The sequence below is a fragment of the Magnolia sinica genome, chromosome 1 (assembly GCF_029962835.1).
Source record: "Magnolia sinica isolate HGM2019 chromosome 1, MsV1, whole genome shotgun sequence".
NCBI classification, from domain to species: domain Eukaryota; kingdom Viridiplantae; phylum Streptophyta; class Magnoliopsida; order Magnoliales; family Magnoliaceae; genus Magnolia; species Magnolia sinica.
Window position 1 is genome coordinate 36,246,505 of NC_080573.1, and position 20,698 is coordinate 36,267,202.

Sequence of the window (20,698 nt, forward strand, 5' to 3'; positions counted from 1 at the left end):
CTCTCTCTCCCTCTAAGGTTTGTGAAATTCGGATATGGGAGAGAGGGGGTGGATTGAAGGCTATTTATAACCTCAAACGTGATGCAAATGGCCCCAGGGCTACTTTATACATGGTTGATACCCCATGGGCGGCTATTTCTGACGAATAGGGCTCATAGGGAGGCCCATGACTCATCTACGATAGAGGGTACACTCCCTGACAATGACTCCTTGGTAGGACATGATTTTGGTGTGATCGAATAAGCCAATCGACTGTAGAGAGCCCGTCTCAGATCAACGGTCATACGTATCCAATCGGGGCCATGGTTATAAGGATAAGTGCAGGGAAATTTCCTTTCCCCATGAGTGGAGTTTGGTCACAAACTAACGGTCTGAATTCTTCAACTTTGTGTAGAAGTGAATGGCCCAATTCACTTAAGTTTCAATTCATTTTCTAAAGATATTTGCGTTTCTCATACTCTTAACTCATGGGTCAGGTTGGGCGTTTCTAGACACTAGCTGGGCTTGATTCCCGCAATGGTTGTCAAACCCAAGAGGACGGATGTCCTCCTGTAGTTTCGCGGTCATTAGACCCCCGACGTGTAGTTTAGGTCCATTACCAAGTTTCACTATACTCCCGAGAGCGACAGGCCCTTTGGATTTCTCCTACGTCTTAAGATGACATTGGGTTAGTGGTACTCATGGTTTTAAGCCTCCCCATTTGTGAAAATAGTGGACCACGCTTAATCCACCAATTACTTAACTAAATTCCATCTAAGTTATATAACCGGACGCGGTCCTTGGGTTGCTCCGCCTGAGGTTGTACTCAGGTCTTTGTATGGATTTATCCTAAAAGTTACATTCTAACCCCCCTTAAAGAAAATTTTGTCCCCAAAATTTGTACCTTTTCGTACTCCTCGAGGATTTATGGGTAGTTCTTACGGACTTCAGCTTCCCTTTCCCAAGTAGCTTCCTCCTCGATGTGGTGTGTCCATAACACTTTCATGAGTGAGATGACCTTGCTGCGCAATACTTGCTCTTTCCTATCTAGAACACGTGTTGGCCGCAATACATAAGTAGCATCTTCCCTTAATTGTACTTGCTCCCACTTGATAATATGGGTAGGGTCGGGAACATATTTCTTCAGCATTGACACATGAAACATGTTGTGTACGCCTGCGAGTGGTGTGGGTAAGGCTAGACAGTATGCCACCACACCCACTAAGGTCTAAAATTTGGAACGGGCCAATGAGCCTCAGCCTGACTTTTCCTTTTCTGTCAAAATGAAGTACTCCTTTCATTGGAAAACTTTAAGGAATACATGGTCCCTAACTTCGAATTCCAACTGTCTCTGTATCAGTGTTACTCTTCTGCCTACTTTAGGCCGTAAGGAGTCAATGCCTGATAATATTGATCTTTTCTGAGGTCACCTAAACCAGATCTGGGCCAACTAAGCTCTTCTCGCCAATTTCCACCCAACAATGCGGAGCTTGACATGAGCATCCATAGTAGGCTTCGTAAGGAGCCATGCCAATGCTTGCTTGGAAACTATTGTTATAGGCAAATTCAGCATAAGGGAGATAGTTATCCCAGCTGTCCTTGAAGTCAAGTAAGCACACATGTAACATGTCCTCAAGTATTTGATTCACCTGCTCCATCTACCCATCGGTCTGTGGGTGGAACGCGGTACTAAATTTCAGCTTCACCCCCATTGTTTCTTGGATTCGAGTATAGAAAATAGACATGAATCATGTGTCTCGGTCCAACACAATCTCTAGAGGAATTCCATGCAGTCGTACTATCTCCTTAATGTATAGCTTGGCTAGATCATTTGCCGAATTAGAAACCCGAATCGGGAAGAAATGGGCTGACTTCGTCAACCGATCCACAATCACCCAAATGAAGTCATAGCCTTTCCTCATCTTTGGTACTCCGAAAATGAAATCCATAGATATGAAATCCCACTTCCACTCAACTATGGGCATGAGCTGAAGTAAACCCAGGGGTTGGTGGTGCTCGGCCTTAACTTGTTAACACGTGAGGCATCGGGACACAAAATCTACTATTTATGCCTTCATGTTGTCCCACCAGTATGAACGCTTCATGTCCCGATACATTTTTGTACTACCCGGATGCATTGCCAACTTTGAACTGTGAGAGACCTCTAAACTTCTCTCCTCAAGTTATGAAGGTTCGGGACGCATAAAAGGCCGCGATACCTCAAACCTCCATCCAGGCCAATTCTCCATTTTGATTCTTCCCCATCGCTTGCATAGTCTCTCATCCTTAACAATAGCTCATCTTCTTTCTGCGCCATAATGATTCGATCATTAATAAGTGGTTGTACGTGGAGGTGTGCGATGCTTTTGAATAGCTCTTCCACTATCAACCTTTGTTCGAAGTCTCACACGAACTCCACCATATTCCACTCTCTTACCATCAGTGGGGCTGCAAATTCTACAGTTTTCTTGTGGCTCAATGCATCGGCCACAAGGTTGGCCTTGCTAGGATGGTAGGAGACTTCAAACTTAAAGTCTTTCAAAGTCTCCATCTAATGTCATTGCCTCATATTTAGGTCCCTCTGTGTAAAAATATACTCGAGACTCTTGTGGTCGCAAAAGAACTCGAACTCCTCACCGTAGAGGTAATGTCTCCAAAGCTTTAGTGCAAAAATGACTACCGCCAACTTCAGATCATGAGTGGGGTAATTTTCTTCATATTTTCTCAACTATTGAAAGGCATAAGCGATCACCCTATCCTTCTGCATAAGTACACAACCCAAACCGACTTGAGAGGCATCGATGTAAATAGTATATTTAACCCCTTACTCTGGCAGCACTAATATGGGTGCAGACGTCAGCTTGTCCTTTAATTCCTAGAAGGCTGCCTCTACTTTCTCATTCCAAGCAAATATAAGATCCGTCCAAGTAAGTTGGGATAATGGTTAGGCTATCTTGAAAAAATCTTTAATGAATCGGCGATAATAGCCAGTAAGTCCGAGGAAACTCCTCACTTCTGTGACTGAGCCGGGCTGCTCTCAGTCCTATACCGCGGTCACCTTGGCAAGGTCCACAGCAATTCCTTCCTTGTAAATTATGTGTCCCAAAAACTTTACTTCTTCATTTCAAAAGTCGTATTTTTGGCACTGTGCAAACAACTGATTCTGCTTAAGAGTATTAAGGATTGCTTGGACGTGTTCTTTGTGGTCTTTCCGACTCTTTGAGTATATCAAAATGTCATCGATGAATACGATGATGAATCGGTAAAGATACAGCCGAAATACCCAGTTTATGAGATCCATGAATACGGCCGCTACATTTGTAAGTCCAAATGGCAACTGATGATAGTTCTAAAAGCTATTTTCTACACATCTTCATTCCTAACGCGTAACTAATGATACCCGGACTATAAGTCTATCTTGGAGAAGTACTGAGACCCCTTCAATTGGTCAAAGAGGTCATCTATCCTAGGCAGAGGATATTTGTTCTTTATTGTAACGTGGTTCATCTTACGATAGTCTATACACAATCGTAGCGATCCATCCTTCTTTTTCATGAATAATATTGGAGCTCCGCAAGGAGATACGCTCGGTTGTATAAAGCCCGAGTTCAATAAATCATTGATCTATTTCCTTAATTCCTCCATCTCACATGGAGGCATGCAGTACGTCAACAAGGAGATAGGTGTTGCGCCTAGCACAAGGTCGATGGTAAAGTTGATCTCGTGCGGGAGAGGTAGTCCAGCGATCGTTCTAAATACGTTCGTGAAATCTTTGTAATGCCCTAAATTTCGAGGGTCAAGCAAAGCTCTACTCCCGAGATCCTGTACATCACTTATGCAATATGGATAATGATGTTCAGGTTGCACCCATATATAATGAGTTAAACATGAGTAGGATTATACTAAAACAACATATCATACTCCATATATAATTAAACTAAGCAAGCGGGAGTCTGAAACATATATATTTAAGCATGTAAGTATTTCACAACCTCCAGAGTATGAGTATGTAACCGGGCTAAATATATACATGTATAGTTTCAAAATAAACAAAATGGGGAAAAGTAGATGTGTCCAACTAAGCCAAATATCCCTATAGTCCCTGAGCATTGGTACGAGGTCTATATAGACCTGCCCGAGAGCTAGAAGTAGGAGAACTCTTCCTCCTCATCCATAAAGTCCTGCTCCATCACATAAACTTCATCAACACCTGCATCTAAACTAGAGTCTGGTAGGTGTTTTAAAACACCATCTTAAAGTGGGAATGAGTGGCCAACTCAGTAGTACTATAAGGCAAAAGTTAACATGTTATCAAGTCAAACAAGTAGTAATGATAAGCAACATAACAATCACTTCCTAACTACTCTTGTTAATGTAGGAATAGAGTGCAAGTAATGATGTATGCCCTCACATCAAAGCTCCCTTACAAGTGACTCTGACAACCTATTTCGTATATAACAGCACTCCCTCAAAACAGTGCTAATGCAATTCCTTCCTTAGAAATTACATCCCTGTGTAAGTACGAGGAAACTCCTCACTTTTGTGACTGAGCAGGGCTGCTCCCAGTCCTGTACCGTGATCACCTTGGCAAGGTCCATGGCAATTCCTTCCTTAAAAATTATGTGTCTCAAAAACTTGACTTCTTCCTTCCAGAAGTCGCATTTTTAGTACTATGCAAATAATTGATTCTGCCTAAGAGAATCAAGGACTGCTCATAGGTGTTCTTCATGCTCTTTTTGACTCTTTAAGTATATCAAAATGTCATCTATGAATATGTTAATGAATCGGTAAAGATACAACCGAAATACCTGGTTCATGAGATCCATTAATACGGTCGGTGCATTTGTGAGTCCAAACAGCATCACGAGGAATTCATAGTGCCCGAAGCTGGTTCTGAAAGCTATTTTTTGCACGTCTTCATTCCTGACATACAACTGATGATATCTGAAATGTAAGTCTATCTTAGAGAAATACTGCGCCCCCTTCAACTGGTCAAACAGGTCATCTATCCTGAGTAGAGGATACTTGTTCTTTACCATAACGTGATTTAGCCTACGATAATATATACACAACCGCAGTGATCCATCCTTCTTTTTCACGAACAATACAGGTGCTCCTCAAGGAGATACGCTCGGCCGTATAAAACCCGAGTCCAATAGATCATCAATCTGCTTCCTCAATTCCTCCATTTCACATGGAGGCAAGTGGTACATTAGTTAGGAGATTGGCGTCACACCTAGCACAAGGTCGATGGTAAAGTTGATCTCACACTGAGGAAGTAATCCAAGGATCATTCTGAACACGTCCTTGAAATCTTGTACTACTGGCGTGTCCCCAAGTGATGTATCATCATGACTTTCCAACAGGGAAGCATAACAACTAATGCGGTACGGACAACTGAACTAAACTGGGAAGGTGAAGATCGTGCCCTCGGGCTCATGGACTGTCACCAATCTGATTCCACAGTCAATCTTTGCCGTCATTTAGGTGAGCCAATCCATGCCGAGGATGACGTCGTAATGATATATCTTGGTTACGATCAGGTCAATGCATACCATTCTAATCCCTAAGTCTATCGAGCAACCCTGACAAAGCTTACTGGCGTCTGTGAAGGTTCCTACAGCAGCGATGATTCTCACCCCAACCATAAGGGTAGTGTTCAGCCCAAATCACTTGACTGTAGAGCATGCTATCATTGAAATAGTGGACCCAATGTCCACTAACAGAATATTGGTGTACCTTGGATGTGAGCAGTGACTTTAAAAGCTAGTGGTACTACAACTGGAGATTCAGATGCTTCGGCAGCGAGCTCATGTACTCGAGCTTGTTGCAGACGATTAAGTTGCGTTGTCATAGGTCGTTGAGGAAACCTATTTTGAGATGCAAGATGTCGGTTGAATGGTTGTGCTGGTGGTACAGATCATAGAGGTGGAGCTGAAATAACATGTGGTGGCTGATGGTTGACCCTCTGAGGCGGCGTGAAGTCGTTGTCTTTCATCTTGGTAAAACGAAAGGGGTCAATATGGCCTGCTTTATTACAATAAGTACACCAAAGATTAAATCGCCTCGATTGAGCCAGTGGAGCCATTAGTCTGGGAGGTGAGTTCATACGCGGCTTCTTGCCGAGAAATGGTCAGTTCTGCAATTTAGGCCTAGGCCTCGGGCCCATTGGCATGAGTGTCCGAGACACTCTTTCACCATCCTGCTCATCTCACATGGGACATGCTCACAAGCTCAGCATAGTTGGGAATGCTAGCGCAACACATCTTGGTGCGAATATCAGTTCGCAACCCTTCTGAAAATTACCACATTCTCATTCGATCGTCTGCCAAAATCAAAGGAGCATATCTAGCCAGCTTCGTGAAACGGTTCTCGTATGCTGCTACTGTCATCCCCCTGTTGAAGGTGGAGGAATTTTCCCTCCTTTTCATTACGGTGAGGGAGAAATACTTCTCATGGAAGCGTACCTTCAAAGTACATTGTCCCACCACAGGCTAGCTTCCTTTTCAAACATGTATGTGACTAGCTCAACCTGTTCCGCCTTAATACAATGTAACGGCCTCAACATCTTAGAGATATGATCTAACCAATACTCAGCCTCCTCAGGTCTATGAGTACCCACAAAAGTGGGAGGACGGAGGTGCTGAAAGCTCTCGAACGGGCCACTTGTAGTCATAGCCCCAGTAGGTTGTATGGGTGGCATCGGTGGGGCCACATTCATGTTTTGTGCGATGGCCCCCACTATAGTTGCCAGAACTTGTTGTTGTTATTACATTAGGAGCATCATCTACTCCAACCTACCAAGGGGAGAAGCCGCCTAAGGCATCTGTGGCATTGACGAAGACATACAGTTCTGACCCAAAATCGGTAGTACACTCGGTGTTGGCCCATTTATGGGGCCAGTGGCCGGTTGTGAATCTGACATCATCTTGTTACTTGGACCCAAACTAGGGTCCGCTTGGCTATCACTCCGGTGAGGGGCCCCCTCAATCATTCCGCTAAGTGGGAGATGGGCCATGTTCTGAGTAGTTTTAGGAGGCATTCCCTATGTACAACATGGGGCACAACATTTATTGGATCAGGATAACATCATCCACTCTTTTTAAACATTCTACACATTTCTAAACAAAAGAAGCTTCATGCATTTCATTTAACAAAATTTGCCATAGTTACATATGATGCGATATTACATGAACTATGACAGAGGATGCATGTAAGCTAATTAACGAAAGGCTTTAACACTCACTAACCTAACATCTAAACTAAGCCTATCTAAGGCTATTACAAAAAGCAAGGAAAACAACTATAAATATACTACCAGTCCTTTGATTCTGGTGAAGGTGGAGGTGCTCCCTTTTCCTGCATATAGCATAGGAGGGCCTTTAGGGTGCGAGACATTTTCTTAAATTTTTACCTCAAGTAGGCCTGGTTCTCCTCGAACTTCTGCTTTAAGTAGGCCTGATTTTCCTCAATCTTGGCCATGCGGCCTTCTAGGGCGGCTCGGTCATGGTGGTCCTCACGAGGAGTAGGAGGTCCCCTGTCTGAATCCTAAGCCTCCTCTTATTCTTCCTGTCCCTCTTCTCTGCTGCCTTCCTCTTCTTCACTGCTTTCCTCTTCTTCGGTCTTTTCTTCTATCTCATCCCCGTACTCATCAATTCTAGCTTGGCATTGCCTGGGGCCTATCCTCATATTGTTAAGTGTAGTCTTATTGATGAAGTGGATAGGCGCAAGGTTGTCCATATGAAGCCTGAATCTGAAGTTATGGGCGTTCTTACAGATGAGTAGGCCGAATGGGAGTGAGGCGTCCCCCCGATTAGATCGTGCAATATTGATTATCTGAGTCAAGGCAAGAGTAGGTAGGCACACTTTTTCTCCCTGTCCAACTCGGTATAGGAAGTCCATCATAAATCTAGTGCATTCTATGTGGTTACTCCACCTAGGATACACGTTGTACGTGCATATATGCTGGAGTAGGCGGAAATCTTCCATCATATGTGTCGATGCAAGACTGTTCACTCGCCTCCAATCAACCAGTTAGCTGCAAAGAAAGTGGGTGTAGCGATCTCTCTCCTGTCTACTAGTGAAATTTGTATCGCTGGCATGCACCGCACCACACTCTATTCCCATGATACGGGCCATGACATCCACATCGACCCTAGTTTGAGTCCTTCCCAATGGGATGGTAAACTGGAGAGGCTCAAGAGTTGGGTCCCTTATGTGTGCATAGAAGGCTCATATGGTGCCTTCACTAGCATGTGTTTTTCCCTTAAATATGGGACCCCACCCATTCTTCAGGAGGAGATCAATTACTAGATATAAGCCAAATAACTTCTCATCAACATGAGCTTCAAATACAACCTTGCGATCACGGAACTTACCGAGTTTGGCACCCACCGGTAGAGACCTCTCTATTAAGATTCGAGGGTCGAGGTCCCGTTTCAACCTTAGCTCGGTGCTTGTACTTGTCTCAGCACTCGTCTTCTTTTTAGAATGGCGTGGACGACTAGGCCCAGCCTCATCCGGGGCCACTCTCTTCTTTCCCATAAGAGAAAGGAGCATTGAGATGGAGAAAGTGGTGGTCACAATCTCAAAGAGAGCCATTGGGATGGAAAAACTTTGAGGATGAAGTGGATTTGAAAGTATGAAGGTTACAAGACACAAAAAGGAAGGTTTTATGCTCAAATGAGTGGGAATACTATATATGAGAAGATGTAAAGGGTAGTTTTAGAGAAATAGTGGTGGAGGGGTGTAGGATGTAGAGAAAATGGGGAATTTAAATGTATAGAAATGAAGTTTTAAGAGAGAAAGAGAATCCTTGGAGAGTTTGGAGGGGTTGAAAATGGGTAAAATGAGAGAAATATGGTGATAGGAGGGTTAAAAGGGGATCCCCACATGTGGGAGGGACCCCACTTGGTCGGCCGACGGCGGCGCGTTGCCAATCGGGCGGTGCCACTGTGCCCCACTAGACTAGGCAGTGGTGCGCCATTGATCCCGTGGTGCCACCATGCCCGTCTGGGTGGTCCAGCAGTGGCCACCCCCCCCCCCATGGGGTCATATTTTGGTGCGTGGGACCCCCTAGGCCCCACCAAACCTCGTGATTTGGGTCCCTAGGCCCGTAGGACCCATTTTTCGTGATCCAACGCGCTAGTATTCGCGCCGCTTTGATCCATTTTAGGTTTGAAATTGTCAACTAACTACTCAAACCCGTTGACTGACGGCTTAGAGGCGACTTGGGTCGATTCATGTGGTCTAAGATACGTTGTGGACTAAACTACAGCGTTTAGTCTCACCCGTCGGCAAAACTTTGGGATTCTAATGTGGTCTCTAAATTCCATTGATCCCTTTCTAAGTCAGAGTGCGTCAGAGTGCGTCGTGTTACCTATAACCCAGGTCCACTTTAATCCAAATCATGCTCTTATATGAACTTGTAATGCCCTGAATTTTGAGGGTCGAGCAAAGCTCTACTCCCGAGATCCAGCACATCACTTATGCAATATGGGTAATGATGTTTAGGTTGCGCCCATATTAACGAGTTAAACATGAGTGGGATTATACTAAAACAACATATCATACTCTGAATATAATTAAACTAAGCAAGCAGAAGTCTGAAACATATATATTTAAGCATGTAAGTATTTCACAACCTCCATAGTATGAGTATGTAACCAGGCTAAATATATACATGTATTGTTTCAAAATAAATAAAATGTGGAAAAGTAGATGTGTCCAACTAAGCCAAATATCCCTGTAGTCCCTGTGCATCGGTACGAGGTCTACATAGACTCGACCGAGAGCTGAAAGTAGGAGAACTCTTCATCCTCATCTATAAAGTCTTGCTCCGTCGCATAAACTACATCAGCACCTGCATCTAAACCAAAGTCTGGTTAGTGTTTTAAAACACCGTCCCAGAATGGGAATGAGTTGCCAACTTAGTGGTACTATAAGGCAAAAGTTAACATATTATCAAGTTAAACAAGTAGTAATGATAAAGCAACATAACAATCACTTCCTAACTACTCTTATTAATGAAGGAATGAAGTGCAAGTAAAGATGTATGCCCTCACATCAAATCTCCCTCACAAGCAACTCCGACAACTTATTTTGCATAGACAACACTCCCTCAAAACTGTGCAACTTCATCATCAAAGCATATCCTAACTAATGCAATGTAAAGTATGGTCATGTTAACCGAGTACTTACTTAAGCTTATGCAGCAGGTTTGGGAAGCTAGGGTACCTCTCTTTTTATCATTTACCAGAACCAAAGGATCCATCTAGGTTTGTCACTCCTAGTCAAGCACATACGATAGGAAAGTTGTAGGGTCATCACTCCCAATGAAAAGCAGTTGACAGGAAAATTCAAAAGTTTATACTCGCTGTCACTACGGGGAGGCTCGTCACCTCAGCGTAGGCCGACAGCATGAACACGGTGTCTCATACCACCATGCCCGGCTCATGAGTCTTAACGGATCGTGGCATCATGGTTAAAGTGGGCCTTTACATTGGTGAGGGGTACCTTAGATTCAAGTAGTAGTATCCATACATGGAAAACACATAATAGGCTAATCGGTTTCTTAGGCGAGTTTGATTGGTACGGGCATAGGATGACTTAATCGACATGGAGTGCATAAGCACCCCTCGTGGCCTAAACACTGTCAACAATCTTCGTGCGACTCGGATTCGTCGAATTTTTCTAATGTGGCGTGACTAATTCGGCCACTCGAACAGGGACTGTTACCGATTGCTTGGGCTACGTTGTAGCCCCAATCTTATTCAGATGCAGCAAATAAACACATGTGACAATCATTTCAGCATTTAACAAACAATCCAAGTGAATTCTTCATTTGAGCATTTCATTAAAAACATTGATCATGTTACCAAACACTTGCATTTTATCCATAAATTTGCGTAGAGGCAAATATGATTACATGAAAGAAACTATACATATGTATAAGGCAATAAAGAATCCTATCTTAATACTCATAATAAGTACAAATCATCAATAATTTTTCATTTAGAAAATTCAACAAACACTTCGACTAAACTTCACTAAATACATAGACTAGGTTAGCTACAACATATGTTTTAGCAATTCCTTATACAGAGAGATCAACGTGCATATGACAATGATTAACCCTAGATCAGTAATAATGGCAAGCACAAATCATATTCAAATGCTCATTCAAACATTTCAACAAACACATGGAATGCATCTTTTACTCATCACAGTTCATGTGTACATTTCATATAGAAATCGACGTATCTAAGACAATATGGCTACAATCAAGTTAGACATAAATCATTAACTGACATTGAAAGCATTGATAACCATAACCTAAGCATTTATAGTCTACACCTTTCGTTGGGATACTCGATTCGGACTCGGTCCAAACTCTTATGTTTCCGAAAACGGAACGTCAGGCACATAAATGACATAATAGGTTAGCTAGTTTGACGAACAATCAACCTGGATTTCTGCAATGACATTACGGCTAGGTTTTCCTATCCCAAATCATAGCTGAAACAGGTTGTGTAACGTAACGGGACGGAGATTCGGTCCATGGCATCGTGGGAGAGGATTCCTGCAATGATCTCCCAAGATCTCTCTTCTCTCTTTACTCTTTTCTCTTCTTCTCTCTCTCTCTCTCTCTCTCTCCCCCCCTTAGAGTTTTAAGAATTTTGTATATGAGAGAGGTGGGGTGAAATAAGGGCTATTTATAAGCCCAGAAGTGATGTAAATGGCCCCAGGGCCACTATATACATAGGTTATATCCTTTGGGCAGCTGTTTTTGATAAAAGGGGCTCACAAGGAGGCCCACTACTCAACCCCCAACCAGCATTTTACTAGTCCCGAGCAAAACATGCGAAAAATAATTTTAGAAATACTTGACAATTCCTGTGAACCCGAGTGACTTGTGAACAGATCGTCGAGGCGCGAGAATTCTAAGATTCATGAATGGTGTATAGAATTTTTTTTCTTTCTGGAATCAAGCTCACGATAAACTTCATAATCAATTTCAAAAAATTAATCCATTAATTAGAATATTCTAAACATTGAGTTCCATGAGTGTAGAGTGTAATCTCGGCTTACTCTCATAAAGAGATCCAATTGTCAATTTCATGATATCCTTAGTAATTAACAACAGAATGCATGACAACTGAAACCAACACTTGCCTGATAGGTTAACTTTTCATTCTACTAGCCTTTACTTTTCTTTATGAATAGTAACGCCAAGGAAGGGAATCAAGTCCTCACTTATAGGGAGCAAACCTATGGCGAAAACTTGTCGCCTAACTTTTTCAAATGACAACCATAGGGAATCGAATCTACACCTATAGGGAGCAAACCTATGGTGAAGATTATATGACTTACGCTTTCTCTCAATTCTTAGTTATAGACCGAAGCTAAAAATTTCAGGCTGGTTCCTTTCATGCTTAGTGATTACCAAGTTAATCATTCAATGTTGAAACGAAACCTTCATGTGCAACCGAGATGTGATATGTGAGATCATGACTCAATCAATGTCTAAAAGTTCTAATTATGGGTTAACAATTCAAACTTAACTATGAAATCTAACGGATGGCTGAATCCAAGAGTTATAAATTACCGACATTCTGTACCTTGCAATGTTAAAATCACCCTTATCCTTCACAATCACTTCAAATGCATAAGAAATTCCAGAAAAATTTAAAAATTTTCACAATTTGTGCTCAAGACCAAGAAAATACTGATGAGGTAATCTAATCGCCCACCCCCAACCTAAAATCTGCATTGTCCTCAATGTAAAAGAAATAAGCATGCAATGCATATGGGACAACGAAAATAAAAGAGGAGTGATGGACAAATAGTACATGTATGAAAGAATCTAGAGGCTTTCCAAAAAAAATATCCATGTAAGAGTGAGTCAGCATAAGAGAGAAATTAACAAAAGCAAAATGATAAAAACGCAAAAAGAAAATCCTATCTATACCACTTTCGCAGGTGCTCTCGATTGCATTTAGCGTATGCAACAAGCCTTTAAACCCCTAGGTTACCCCTAGTGGACGAGTTGTATTCTCGTGAGGGTTTGTAGTAATGCTACCCACAAACATTGACTAATGAATGAGAAAAGTGAAATGGAATGAAAAACTGGGTTGCCTCCAAGGAGCGCTAAGTTTAACGTCTTCAGCCAGACAAGAATGGATCATGAACTAATCAATCTTGATAGCCTAGGTCTGCCAAATAAATTTCCTCCACATCTTTGTTCATCAAATCATCTAAATATGGTTTCAGCCGTTGACCATTTACTTTGAAGATATTCCCGTCTGTTAGATTTTGAATCTCAACTGCTCCATGAGGAAATACTTTTACTACTCGATATGGACCATACCATCGCGAACGTAGTTTTCCAGAAAAGAGGCGTAGCCTGGAATTGTACAATAATACTTTCTGGTTCGGTTCAAATGTCTTGGGAAGAATTGATTTGTCATGGAAAATTTTTGTCTGTTCTTTATAAATTTTTGCATTCCCATATGCCTCATTTCGAATTTCTTCTAACTCATTGAGTTGAAGTTTACGATGTGATCCAGCCTTGTTCAAATCAAAATTAAAAGTTTTGATGGCCCAATAAGCATGATGTTCTAATTCCATAGGTAAGTGACAGGCTTTCCCAAAAATAAGCCTGTACGGAGACATTCCAATCGGGGTTTTGAAAGCCATACGATATGCCCAAAGAGCATCATTCAAATGTTGCGACCAATCCTTACGATCGGGGAGAACCGTTTTCTCTAAAATTTGTTTAATCTCCCAATTTGACACCTCAACCTGACCACTTGTTTGTGAATGATATAGCGTTGTAACTTTATGAGTGATGGAATATTTCTTCATTAAAGATTCAAACGGTTTATTGCAAAAATGAGTACCCCCATCACTTATAATTGCTCGAGGAGTGCCAAAATGAGAAAAGATATTCTCTTTTAAGAAACGGACCACAACTTTGTGATCATTCATTTTACATGGCACTGCTTCAATCCACTTAGAGACATAGTCGACGGCCACAAGGATATACATATAACCGAATGACGGGGGAAATGGGCCCATGAAGTCAATACCCCAGACATCAAATATTTCAACAATGAGAATATTGGTAAGTGGCATCGCGTTCCTGTGGGAAATATTACCCGTACGTTGGCATTTATCACATGTTGAGCAAAAGGCATGGGTGTCTCGAAACAGTGTAGGCCAATAAAATCCACTTTGTAAGACTTTCGTAGCTATTTTCTTTGAACCAAAATGACCACTACATGCATGATTATGACAAAAAGAGATTATACTATGAAACTCACTCTCAGGCACACATCTCCTAATAATCTGATCAGGACAAATTTTGAATAAGTATGGGTCATCCAAAAAGAAATGTTTAACCTCAGCAAGAAATTTGGATTTATCTTGTTTAGTCCAATGAGAGGGAAGTTGACCTGTAATAAGATAGTTTACAATGTCCGCATACCAAGGTAATTGAGAAATAGTTAGAAGTTGTTCATCAGGGAAAGACTTGTTCATTGGCAAAGGATCCACTATGGACTCTAAGACAAGTATAGACAAATGGTCGGCTACCACATTTTCGGAACCCTTTTTATCTCGAATTTCAATATCGAATTCTTGTAGCAAGAGAATCCACCGAATCAATCGAGGTTTAGCGTCTTTTTTAGAAAGAAGATATTTCAATGCTACATGATTTGAGAACACTATAACCTTTGATCCTATGAGATACGACCTGAATTTATCTAGAGCAAATACCACCGCCAACAATTCTTTTTCAGTGGTAGAGTAGTTGAGCTGTGCATCATTTAGAGTCCTACTAGCATAATAAATGACATGAGGCATTTTGTTCAATCTTTGTCCTAGGACGGCTCCAACAGCATAATCCGAAGCATCACACATAAGCTCAAAAGGTAAACTCCAGTCAGGTGGTTGGATGATTGGAGCAAAAGTCAGTAAATGCTTCAACTTATCAAAAGCTTGCCGACACTCATCATTAAGAATAAAAGCAACATCTTTAGCTAGTAAATTGCATAAGGGTCGAGAAATTTTGCTAAAATCCTTAATGAATCTCCTATAGAATCCCACATGCCCTAAGAATGATCTAATCTCCTTAACCGTTCTGGGTGGAGGAAGACTAGAAATTAAATCAATCTTGGCTTTATCAACTTCAATGCCTTTACTTGAAATAACATGCCCGAGTACAATCCCTTTTTGAACCATAAAATGACACTTTTCCCAATTCAATACCAGGTTCATTTTTTTACATCTTTCCAAGACTAGAGATAGATGGTATAAACATTCATCAAATAAAGATTCAAAAATTGAAAAATCATCCATGAAAATCTCAAGGAAATGCTCAACCATGTCTAAAAAAATACTCATCATGCATCGTTGGAAGGTTGCAGGCGCATTACACAACCCAAATGGCATACGCCGATAAGCATATGTGCCAAAGGGACATGTAAATGTGGTTTTCTCTTGATCCTCGGGAGCAATGGGAATCTGATTATACCCGAAATAACCATCCAGGAAACAATAATAGTTGTGCCCTGCCAATCTCTCAAGCATCTGATCTATGAAAGGAAGAGGAAAGTGATCCTTCCTTGTGACCAGGTTTAGTTTACGGTAATCAATACAAACTCGCCAACCCGTAGTCATGCGAGTTGGCACTAACTCATTATCCTCATTCTTTTTCACCGTAATCCCAGACTTTTTGGGAATAACTTAAACTGGGCTGACCCATGTGCTATCCGAAATGGGGTAAATGATACCCACATCTAACAATTTTAGCACCTCAGCCCGAACGACCTCTTTCATGTTAGGGTTAAGCCTCCTTTGCATTTCACGTGATGTTTTTACATTTTCTTCAAGATGAATACGATGCATACACACCGTGGGGCTTATTCCCTTTATGTCCACTATTGTCCACCCAATAGCTGCCTTATGTTTTCTAAGAACATTAAGCAACTTACCCTCCTGTTTTTTATCAAGGTTAGCAGCTATGATGACAGGCAGGGTTTCAGAAGGTCCTAAAAATGCATACTTGAGAGTTTTAGGTAATTGTTTAAGGTCGACTTTGGGTGGTTTCTCAATAGACGGGACCAGTTTAGACTCAGAAGGTGGAAGAGGTTCCACTCTAGCTTTCCATTTTGTTGTATTCATTTCTGGATTAGAGTCAAGCAATGCATTAACTTCTTGGATAGAACTTTCTATGTCAAAATTTCTGCCAAAATGTGCTAAACAAGTCTCAAGAGTATTTTCGGAAGATTCAAGGAAAGAGTCATGCACTAGACTCTCAATCATGTTCACTTCAAATATATCATCCCAGTCTGACATTTGTTGTCCAGCATTAAAAACATTGAGTTTAATCTTCATGTTACCAAAAGATAGCTTCATAACTCCATTCTTGCAATTTATAATTGCATTGGATGTGGCCAAGAATGGACATCCTAAGATAACCGGGATTTGACTTGTAGGATTCTGGACAGGCTGAGTATCTAGAACAATGAAATCCACTGGAAAATAAAACTTGTCAACCTGGATTAGCACATCCTCAATAATACCACGGGGCACCTTGATAAATCTATCAGCTAGTTGTAATGTTATTTTAGTTGGTTTCAGCTCACCAAGTCCTAGCTGCTCATAGACCGAATATGGTAACAAATTAACACTGGCCCCTAAATCAAGCAACGCTTTCTGAACCTTATGCTCTCCTATGACACAAGAAATGGTAGGAGCTCCTGGATCCCTAAATTTAGGAGGGGTGTTGTGTTGAATCATGGAGCTGAGTTGCTCCGCAAGGAAGACCTTCTTATGAACATTCATCTTACGCTTTTGAGTGCATAAATCTTTAAGGAACTTAGCATAAGCAGGAACTTGCTTGATGGCATCAAGCAACGGAATGTTGATTTGCACTTGCTTAAACATGTCTAATATCTCATTAAAGTTGTTTCCTTTCTTAACCGGTGCCAGACGTTGAGGAAAAGGTGCTTTAGGCACACAAGATGGCACATGAGTGGTTTCTGGAGAGTCAGAGTGTTGTTGGACTTTGGATGCACTAGTATGGCTTTCCATTTCATTTTAATCTTCCGTATTGGACTTTAATTCTTCCCTAGGCATCTCTACTTTGTTCTCAATCTGTTTACCGGACCTAAGGGTAATGGTTGATTTGGCTTGCTCATGATATTGTTCTTGGTTTGAATTAGAGCCAATCTCATACTGTCCTTTTAGATTTACCACAGGTTGACTAGGGAACTTGCCCTTCTCTCTCTCACTCAATGTGACAGCAAGTTGACCCAACTGTACTTCCAGCTTAGCAATGGATTGTGCATTTACATGTACACTCTGCTAGTTAGCTAGTAAAGTATGTTGGGTGTCTTTTTGAAATTGAAGTGAACTCTGCATAAAAAGATTAAGTGCATCCTCAAGAGATGGTTTCCTAGATTGTGGAGGTACTTGTTGATACTGTGAGAACTGCTGAGGTTGTTGACTGCCAACTTGGGAGTAAGGTTGCATAGGAGGATTTCCAGATGGTCCTCCTTGTTGTGGTCCTTTTGCCCAAGAGAAATTTGGATGTCTAGCCCATCCTGGATTGTAGGTGTTTGAGTAAGGATCATTCTCAGTTCTCCGAAAGGTGTTCATAGCATATACTTGTTCAGAGAGAAATTCTGGAAATGCTGAACTAGATGGACAAGACTGCGTAGGATGGGCGAGACTAGAACATATGGTACATAACTCGACTTGAGTTGTTGGTGGAGGTCCATTGTTTAACATTAAAGCATCCACTTTCTTTGTCAGGCTATCAATTTTGGCATAAAGATCTGGCGTGACTCCTACCTCATATATACCCCCTTTCTTCAGTGGTTGAGGACTTCTTTTACCTCTATTTGAATAGTCCCATTGCTGGGAGTTTTCACACAAGGTTTCAAAGAAATTCAAGCTTTGACATCACTTTTGGTCATGAATGACCCTCCACTGGTGGCGTTAACCATGCGACGGTTTTGGGGTGTCAAACCGTCATAGAAGTATTGAACCTGTTGCCACTTTTCAAAACCATGGTGTGGACATTTAAGAAGTAAATCCTTCCATCTTTCCCAACATTCATGAAAGTGTTCACCCTCTTTTTGTGTGAAATTCGTAATTTCTCTACGGAGAGCATTAGTTTTGTGAACCGGGAAGAACTTATTTAAGAACTTCTTAGACAGTTGGTCCCATGTAGTGATAGACCCAACTCCTAGAGAATTCAACCATGCTTTCACCTTATCCTTCAAAGAAAAAGGAAAGAGGCGCAAACGGATCGAATCGTCTGAAAAGTTTTGGAACTTAAAGGTGGAGCAAATGTCTAAGAATTCTTTCACATGATGATATGGATCCTCCTTATCTAAACCATAAAAGGAGGGCAACAATTGTATGACCCCAGGTTTAAGTTCAAAGTGTGCTGCCGTGGTGGCAAGCAACACTATACATGAAGGCGCATTGAATTGGATAGGAGCTGAATAATCTCTAAGAGCTTTAGTTCCTTTCTCTTCCGCCATTTTAAATAGGATGTTTCTAAATCTTCTACGAAAGGTTCTTTCTATTTCAGGATCAAAAGGTGCTAGTTCTATGTTCAGAGATCTACGTCCTAGCATAAACTATGTTATCAATATAAGGAAGAACACTAAACTAAGATGCAACCTAAAATGAATAAGACTAAAAGAAAAAGTTATGAATTCCTAAAAACAAGAGAAAGCTATGTAAACGAGAATTGGAAGGAAGAACCCGGAAAAGGAGATGATGAATGTCTGAAGATTTGAGAGCTCCTCCTTTTTAAGACAATCTTATTTAGCAGCTTCCTTCCTCAATTCCTGTAGACATAACAGAAATAAATTGAATTTCCTAAAATAATGCTAGAAAAATCCTAAGCAACAGTTAATTTCTAAAAAAGAAAGTTTCCAATCTTAGAAATAAAAAAGCTAAGTTAGTTTTTAAAAAGGGAAAAAATTTCTAAAACTAGAAAATAGAAAGTTACTTGAAAGAAGAATCAAAATCTAAATTTTTTTTTTAAAAAAAATGACAATTTCTAAAAAAGAAAGCCTAGAAATAGAAATTTTCTAAAAAATAAAAAATAAAACCCTAATTCTAAAAATAAAAATTAAAAAAAAATAGAAAATTTGGAAAGAGATTACCAAATTAGTAGTTTATGTCAGGTCCCTACAAAATAGGAAATAGGTTAGTTTCTAAAAAAAAAAAAAATTTTAACCTAAAGTTAGTAAAAAACCTAAGACTATGAATTATGATAAGAGAGAATCATAAATCCAATTGGACCGAAATAGTCCCCGGCAACGGCGCCAAAAACTTGATGTTTTATTTAAACCAACCTGATTTAAATGATTTTAAACTCGTAAATATACGAATCAGATGTAGATATGGTACGTATTACGAGATCGTTCCCACGAGGACTGGTTGTCACAATTCAAAATTAAAGACTCTTCTTAACTAATCCAACAAATATTTGAGATAGTAATTGAGTAAACTAAACAAAAATCAATGGAAAAATAACCAAGAATAATAAGGAAGATTCAATCAAGGAGAAGACTAGGACTTTCGAATCCACCCCTAATTATCATAAACCTTGTTCTACCTGTTGATTCACCCTAATTCAGATTGATATCAAAATAAATAAAGCGCACTCTATCCTTGGTCAGGCACACAGAATGTATAATTCCTTAAAGCATATGGATCATATCTTTCCATCCATGGTCAGGCATGGAGAGATGTAGATTCCTGTTTCTTTCTCTATAGGAATCTGTTCATGGTTAGACACAAGCACCTAGAATAAGATCTCAAACAACATCCACATCTAGACTTTCGTTAAGCTCATAGAATGGATAAGTATAGAAATTTCAGTTAAGCACAGTAGAGAAAGAAACAAACCAACCAAATTCAGATGAAATCAACACATACAAGAGTCATTCAAATTAGGGGCTTCATCTCAGCCCTAGCTAAAAGATTAGCAACTCATGGAGTCAACTGGAAAGAAAGAAAAATATAGATGATAAAAGAAAAACATCCTTCCAATCTCTCCCTTCTTTCTTCCTCTCTATCTCTTGCTTCTCTAAGCTGAAAAATCTCCAAAACGTGGATGATTCGGCTCCGTGGAATCGCTCTTGAATTCCCTCCTCTCTCTCTCTGTTCTCAGCTCCACGTCCAGCCGCCGATTCCCCTCTCTTCTCTCTTGCTTTCTTCTTTCCCAAAACGAGCTCTCCCTAAACTCTCGATCCCTTTTTTTCCTCTCCAAAATGAGCCTTTTCTTTCTCCTTTATAGCTCTTAGGTGCGGTGCAGAGCTACGCATGAAAATAGGAACTGGTTGGTTGAGAAACAGAAGTCGGTGCGTGCTCCTTTTCGCAGCCAAGTTCAGATGCAAAACAGCCCATCTTTCCTTGCTCAGTTTCCAAATAAATATTGCCCCTTAGGACGTTTCTGAGTTCTCTACATGATGGACGGATCAGATCTTTCATCTGATCAAGTATGGTGGGCCACAACCGCCCGGAAAAGTCAGACAGCATCCGTGCGAGCGAAAACAGGGGGCCTGCGAATTTTCTCACACTGTTCTGATGGTGGGGCCCACTTCGATGTTATTTTGATAAATCCAATCCGTCCATTGGATGCAGGATGAATTTTCGACCGCATATGGATGGTTTTGGATTTGTGTGG

The 20,698-nt window shown here is 40.9% G+C and overlaps 1 non-coding gene across 1 annotated transcript; it reads left to right on the forward strand.

Moving 5' to 3' along the window:
- The first annotated feature begins 18,051 nt into the window (after window positions 1-18,051).
- On the forward strand, window positions 18,052-18,158 carry LOC131223443 (small nucleolar RNA R71). The gene has a single exon (XR_009160457.1). It is a non-coding gene; the product is annotated as a small nucleolar RNA R71 (small nucleolar RNA).
- The last annotated feature ends 2,540 nt before the right edge of the window (window positions 18,159-20,698 follow it).